Below are 8,186 nucleotides of genomic sequence, written 5' to 3' on the forward strand. Positions count from 1 at the left end.
AGATTAAATATGAAGGGCATCATGCCAATAACATCAGCAATCATACATTTGTTTTCAGATATATAAATAGTAAAAGACGTGGGAAGGCAAACATTCCATTGCTGGAAAATAACCCTGAAGAGACAGTAACGGAGTTCAGGGAAATTGCGGACGAACTGAACAGTATTTCCGCAGTATTTACTGTGGAAAACACGAACAGTATGCTGAGAGTTCGAGGGTGTCAGCGGGCTGAAGTGAGTGCATTTTCTTTGACTAAGGAAAAGCTGCTTGAGGAACTAATCAGTCTGAAGGTCGATCGGCCACCTTGAAATGACGGGAAGAGTTCTAAAAGTGGCGGCTAACGAGATTGTGGGTGCTATAGTAATCACCTTTCAAGCATTAATATATTCTGGCATGGCTGCAGACGACTGAGAGTACCAAATGACATTTCACTCTTTAGAAAGGGAGGGAAGCATCAGAAAGGAAATTATAGGTCAGTGACCCTGCCTTCAGTGTTTGGGAAGATGTTGGAGTGCATTGTTAAAGATGCGGTTTCCGGATACTCGAAGGCACATGACAAAGTAGGACAAAGTCAGCATGGTTTCCTTAGGGGAATCTGACAAACCCGGTAGAATTATTTGAGGAAATAACAAGCAGGGTGGACAAATGAAAATCAGTGGATGTTGTGCAATTCGATTTTCAGAAGGCCAGGTCAAGATTCCGCACATGAATCTGCCCAGTGTATTACATGAAAGATCCTAGCATAGGTAGAGTATTGGCTGATTGACAATCTGAAAAGTGGGGGAACAAAGCTATAACTTTCCGATTGGCTGCCGGTGACTAGTGGTGTCCACAGGGATTTTTGATACTTTTATGTCCAAGTTGTGACGATTCCCTCCTAATCTATCTTCTCCACATCTGTAGGATCAGTATATGTATGTGTGTGTGTGTGTGTGTGTGTGTGTGTGTGTGTTTCTGTGTGTGTGTATCTTTATGTGTGTATATGTGTCTATATATGTGACTGTGTGTGTAGAAGAACCTCTTACATGTCCTGTAATATATATGCATGGCACTTCCTACTTGTTCTGTGGATTTTGAAAAGGGTAAAGTGACGGACAAAGCCGTTGTTGAATCTACCAGAGGAACAGTTAGATGCTGAAATACTGTGGCGTTCAATTGTCTATAGGAATATAATGGGCTGATAAGGCCGCCATTCACTGCCCTGTGGGTTACCAGCACTGCCATCAACACGTTTCACTCTGGTTTAAACAGTGTCATGACATTTGCTTTCATTTATAGATTCAACTCCCTAATCAGATGTCTTCATCTCCTGCTTAACATAAAGTACCTCTGTACTTGGGATTACTTCCACAGTGCCCTTGTAGAAATCAATGCAGGACCGCCAGATAAGGTCACACATCCAATAAACTCAAATTAGAATGCATTGTCACCACAGACGGTCAGACAGACAGAAAGACAGACACACAGACACAGACACACACACACACACACACACACACACACACACAGACACAGACACACAGACAGACACACACACACACACACACATACATACACACACACACATGAACAATCACAAGCACTTTCTCCATTCTGACACACACGCACTTCTTCCATTTGTCTCTATCATTCGCTGTCTCCCTCCGCTCCCTCTCTCTCCCTCTCCTTCTCCCTCTCTCACACCCTCTCTCTCTCCCTCTGCTCCTCTCACTCTCACTCACTCCCCCAATGTCTCTCTCTGTCTCTCTCTCCCTCTCTCTCTCTCTCTCTCTCTCTCTCTCTCTCTCTCTCTCTCTCTCTCTCTCTCTCTCTCTCTCTCTCCACCCCCCCACCTCTCTCGATATCACGCCATTGTCCCTGTTCATTCATTTCCCTTCTGTCACTGAAGGAAATAAACAATATTTTAGGTTGTGGTCTGCATATCGATTAACTGACAGAAAAAAAAACAAAACGAAACAAAACAAAACTGAAGTGACATTGAAACAGCCGCAGGACCATGTTGCAGAAACGAGAGCGGAATCAGGGAACAAAAACTGGGAGTCTTTTCTCTCATTTCTCTCATAATATGCTGTACTATTCTGTGCTCTATGTTCTATATTTCTCCCAAAGGCATCGAGTAACAGCTCAGTCTACTGGAAAGGAGAGGATTCAGAATGCAAGCAACACACATCAAAGTTGCTGGTGAACACAGCAGGCCAGGCAGCATCTCTAGGAAGAGGAACAGTCGATGTTTCGGGCCGAGACCCTTCGTCAGGACTAATTGCCCGAAACGTCGACTGTACCTCTTCCTAGAGATGCTGCCTGGCCTGCTGTGTTCACCAGCAACTTTGATGTGTGTTGCTTGAATTTCCAGCATCTGCAGAATTCCTCATGTTTGCGGATTCAGGATGCAGTAGGTTTGAAGACGAAATTGAAGAGAGGGTTGATAGGAAATTCACATAAATTATGGATTAGTGATAGAGCAACAACAGTGCAGAGACAATCTACAAACGGGAGATATTCAGTCGGATAATATGAGAGTGTGCTCTTCAGTCTGTACCTGCTTGTCGCGGGTATAGTGTGCAGAGAGGTGCTTGGTTTTGTACTCACCGGTCTCAGTGGGCTGTGAGAGTGTGTGGTCCCTTCTGTAAATATCAGTCCCTGGAGCAGCCTGAGAGTGTGGGTTTCGTTAGGTGTCACTCTCTGGTTCAGTGGTAGTGTATGCATTTCATTCTGTAAATACTAGTCTATGCTATATTATGACAGTGTGGGCTTCATTCTGTATCTGTCAGTATCTGTTACAGTGTGAGAGTGTGGGTTTCATTCCGTATCTGTCAGTCTCTGTTACAGTGAGAGAGTGTGGGTTTCATTCCGTATCTGTCAGTCTCTGTTACAGTGAGAGAGTGTGGGTTTCATTCCGTATCTGTCAGTCTCTGTTACAGTGAGAGAGTGTGGGTTTCATTCTGTATCTGTCAGTCTCTGCTACAGTGTGAGAGTGTGGGTTTCATTCTGTATCTGTCAGTCTCTGTTACAGTGAGAGAGTGTGGGTTTCATTCTGTATCTGTCAGTCTCTGTTACAGTGAGAGAGTGTGGGTTTCATTCCGTATCTGTCAGTCTCTGCCACAGTGTGAGAGTGTGGGTTTCCTTCTGTATCTGTCAGTCTCTATTACAGTGTTAGAGTGTGGGTTTCATTCTGTATCTGTCAGTCTCTGTTACAGTGTGAGAGTGTGGGTTTCATTCTGTATCTGTCAGTCTCTGTTACAGTGAGAGAGTGTGGGTTTCATTCTGTATCTGTCAGTCTCTGTTACAGTGAGAGAGTGTGGGTTTCATTCTGTATCTGTCAGTCTCTGCTACAGTGTGAGAGTGTGGGTTTCATTCTGTATCTGTCAGTCTCTGTTACAGTGTGAGAGTGTGGGTTTCATTCTGTATCTGTCAGTCTCTGCTACAGTATGAGACTGTGGGTTTCATTCTGTATCTGTCAGTCTCTGTTACAGTGTGAGAGTGTGGGTTTCATTCTGTATCTGTCAGTCTCTGTTACAGTGTGAGAGTGTGGGTTTCATTCTGTGTCTGTCAGTCTCTGTTACAGTGTGAGAGTGTGGGTTTCATTCTGTATCTGTCAGCCTCTGCCACAGTGTGAGAGTGTGGGTTTCATTCTGTATCTGTCAGTCACTGTTACAGTCTGAGAGTGCGGGCTTCATTCTGTATCTGTCAGTCTCTGCTACAGTGAGAGAGTGTGGATTTCATTCCGTATCTGTCAGTTTCTGTTACGGTGAGAGAGTGTGAGTTTCATTCTGTATCTGTCAGTCTCTGCTACAGTGTGAGCGTGGCGGTTTCATTCTGTATCTGTCAGTTCCTGCTACAGTGTGAGAGTGTGGCTTTCATTCTGTATCTGTCAGTCCCTGCTACAGTGTGAGAGTGTGGGTGTCATTCTGTATCTGTCAGTCTCTGCTACAGTGTGAGAGTGTGGGTTTCATTCTGTATCTGTCAGTCTCTGCTACAGTGTGAGAGTGTGGGTGTCATTCTGTATCTGTCAGTCTCTGCTACAGTCTGAGAGTGTGGGTGTCATTCTGTATCTGTCAGTCTCTGCTACAGTATGAGAGTATGCGTTTCATTCTGTATCTGTCAGTCTCTGCTACAGTGAGAGAGTGTGGGTGTCATTCTGTATCTGTCAGTCTCCGCCACAGTGTGAGAGTGTGGGTTTCATTCTGTATCTGTCAGTCTCTGCCACAGTGTGTGAGTGTGGGTTTCATTCTGTATCTGTCAGTCTCTGCCACAGTTTGAGAGTGTGGGTTTCATTCTGTGTCTGTCAGTCTCTGCTATAGTGTGAGATTGTGGGTTTCACTCTGCATCTGTCAGTTTCTCTCGAGCGTTTAGTGAGTCGTCTCAGTCCTATCGCTGTGAACCTCTGATTCAGTGTGAGCGGGTGTATCTTTATCTCCATTTCCTGCTGCTCCTCAAATGTAGTAAATATCCTTAAAATAGATTCTGAATTCCCTGAGCTATTTTTAGAACAAGAGTCTTCTGCGTGGGTTTATAAGACCATGAGACTATAAAATATAAGAGCAGACGTAGACCATTCAGCTCATCGAGTCTACTCTGCCATTCAATCACGGGCTGATCCAATTCTTCCAGTCATCCCCAGGCCCCTGCTTTCACTCCATACACTCTGCTGCCCTGGCTAATCAAGAACCTATCTACATCTGTCAAAATAACCATATGACCATATAATAATTACAGCACGGAAACAGGCCATTTCGACCATCCTAGTCCGCGCAGAACTCTTCCTTCACCCAGTCGCACCGACCTGCACTCAGCCCATAACCCTCCATTCATTCCCTGTCCACATAGCTATCTAATTTAACTTTAAGTGACAACATCGAGCTTGCCTCAACTTCTTCTGCTGGAAGCTCGTTCCAGACAGTTACCGCTCTCTGAGTACAGATGTTCTCCCTCATGTTTCCCCGAAACATTTTCTCTTTAATTCTCAACTCATGTCCTCTTGTTTGAAACTTTCCCACTCTCAATGGGAAAAGCCTGTCCACGTCAACTCTGTCTATCCCCCTCGTAATTTTAAATACCTCTATCAAGCCCCGCTGAACCTTCTACGCTCCAAAGTATAGAGACCCATCTTGTTCAACTTTCTCTGTAACTTAGGAGATGAAACCCAGGTAACACTCTGGTAAATATTATCAGTACCCTCTCAATTTTGTTGACATCTTTCCTATAATTCGGTGACCAGAATACTCCATAATATCAATACTCCAAATTTGGCCTTACCAATGCGTTGTACAATTTCGACATTACATCCCAACTCCTATACGCAATGCTCTGAGCATGCCAAAAGCTTTCATCACCACCCTATCCACATGATATTCCACTATCAGAGAACTATGCACCATTATATTCCCAGATCCCTCTGTGTTCTATTCCATTATTCAATGCCCTACCATTTACCATGTATGTCCTATTTTGAATAGTCCTACCAAAATGTAGCACCCCACATTTATCAGCGTTAAACTCCATCTGCCATCTTTCAGCCCACTCTTCTAACTGGCCTAAATCTCCCTGCAAGTTCTGAAAACCTACATCATTATCCACAACTCCACCTTTCTTACTATTGTCTGCATACTTAATAATCCAATTTACAACCCCATTATGCAGATCATTAATATATATGACAAACAACACTGGACGCATTACAGATCCCTGAGGCACACCACTAGTCACCGGCTTCCACTCTGACAAACAGTTATTCACCACTACACTCTGGCGTCTCCCATCCAGCCACTGCTAAATCCATTTTGCTACTGTAATATTAACAGTGTCACACTGGGAGGCGCTGGGAACGGACCCAAATGCGAGACACAGACACTGAAGTACAAGGAAGAGGACTCGACTAGAGTAGGGACGTGACAGGATACAAACAAGGAGCAGGGACAGGAACGCAAACTTGGGCTAGGACATGGACTAGACAGGAAACCGGGACAAGGAACTAAGAACTAGGAGCCTGGGCTAGGGAGAGCGGGACCAGGACTAGAAACCATGGACTAGGAGACAAGGCTTGGAATCCGAGCCAGGGACTGGACAAGGACCTAGAACTCCGGTCGTCCCTCGGGCTCCGACCCCAGAACCAGGCAAGGACATGTCATGACTTCAGTACAGGACGTGGCTGGGGTCTAGAGGCCTGAGCTTGGACACAGGCTGGGGTCTTGGGTTCTTGGCTCTTGAGGCTTGAGGTCTGGGTTTTGGCTCTTGCGGCTTGAGGCTGGAGGCTGCAGGCTGGGGGCTTAAGTCTTGGAATGCAGAGGCTGATAACTCGGCGGCTGGAGCTCGGAAACAGGCTGGGGACTGTACATTAACATAGAGCCGGGACTTATCCTTCGAAAAGCCGGGACTCAACTTCATCTCCACACCAATGTGGGTCAGATCCCTCCGTCAGGTAACGGTAGAACGACTGGACTTACCCAACAGAGGCGAGGACAAGACAGGACAGATCCCCCCGCAGAGCAACGGCAAAACAGCCTGACTTACCCCACGGAGGCGAGGACAAGAAGAGACAAACACCAAAAAACGACAGACAGATCCATCTCTGCATTGGGGTCGCTCCGAGTCGCAGTTACAGCCAGCAACCTAGGTTGGCTATGAAAACAGATTGATCCCTCCCTAGCTCAGACTGGCTGACGGCCACTCAGCTGGCTCGGGAAACAGCCGAATCGATACCGCAAAGACGGCTGCGACTATCGAAAGCAAGGCTCCATGAAGCGATGGTTTTATAACGCGGCCTAAAGATGGCGAGTGGCCGCTCTGGCCTTCCATCGGCAGGTTGCTCCCAGGGAATTTTGATAAGACATCCAGCCGCCCAAACTTAACCACAAAGCTACTTATATTCTAACCCACAAGATGGGAATCAGGTGACTATGATTAACTCAACCAAAACAAGGGACAGCTGGAAGACCCGGAGTCCCGAGTCCAAGGACCGGACCTTGAACTGGAGTGCGGACTTCACGGACCGGACCATGACAAATACCTAACGATTGAACCTTCCTAACTAACCTTCGGTGTGGAACATTGTCAAAGGCCTTACTGAAGTCCGTATATCAACATCCACCGCTTCACCCTCGTCCACTTTCCTAGTAACCTCCTCAAAAGATTCAATAAGATTTGTCAAACACGACCTTCCATGCACAAATCCATGTCCACTGTCTATCCAGATAATCATATATACCATTTATAAGAATACTTTCCATCAATTTACCCACCACTGACGTCAAAAGCACAGGCCGATAATTGCTAGGTTTACTCTTAGAATCCTTTTTAAGCAATGGAATAAGATAAGTAACACGCCAGTCCTGCAGAACCATCGCCGTTTCTAATGACATTTGAAATATTTCTGTCAGATCCCTGCTATTTCCACACTAACTTCCCTCAAGGTCCTAGGGAATATCCTGTCAGGAAATACACCCAATGACTTCGCTCCACAGCATATCTACAGATTTACCACCCTCTGACTAAAGTAGTTTCTCTGCATCTCAGTTCTTACTCCCTAAAGGGAGTAAAGGGAGGCCGTGGCTGACAAAGGAAGTAATGGACAGTATAAAAATAAAAGAGAAAAAGTATAACATAGCAAAGACGAGTGGGAAGCCGAAGGATTGGGAAACTTTTAAAGAGCAACAGAAGGTAACTAAAAAGGCAATACGCGGAGAAAAAAATGAGGTACAAAGGTATATTAGCCAACAATGTAAACGAGGATAATAAAAGCTTCTTTAGGTATGTGAAAAGGAAAACAAAATTCTTAAGAACAAAATTGGTCACTTGAAGACAGAAACAGGTGAATTGATATGGGGAACAAGGAAATGGCAGACGAGTTGAACAGGTACTTTGGATCTGTCTTCACTAGGGAAAACACAAACAATCTCCCAGATATAATAGTGGCCAAAGGACCTAGGGTAATGGATGATCTGAATGAAATTTATATTAGGCAGGAAGCGGTGTTGGATAGACCGTTGGGTCTGAAGGCTGATAAGTCCCCGAGACCTGATGGTCTGCATCCCAGGGTACATAAGGAGGTGGCTTTAGAAATCGTGGACGTATTGGTAATCATTTTCCAATGTTCTCTAGATTCAGGATCAGTTCCTGTGGATTGGAGAGTGGCTAATGTTGTCGCTCTCTTCAAGAAGGGTGGAAGAGAGAAAACAAGGAATTATAGT

This window comes from Mobula hypostoma, unplaced genomic scaffold, assembly GCF_963921235.1.
Source record: "Mobula hypostoma unplaced genomic scaffold, sMobHyp1.1 scaffold_96, whole genome shotgun sequence".
NCBI lineage: Eukaryota > Metazoa > Chordata > Chondrichthyes > Myliobatiformes > Myliobatidae > Mobula > Mobula hypostoma.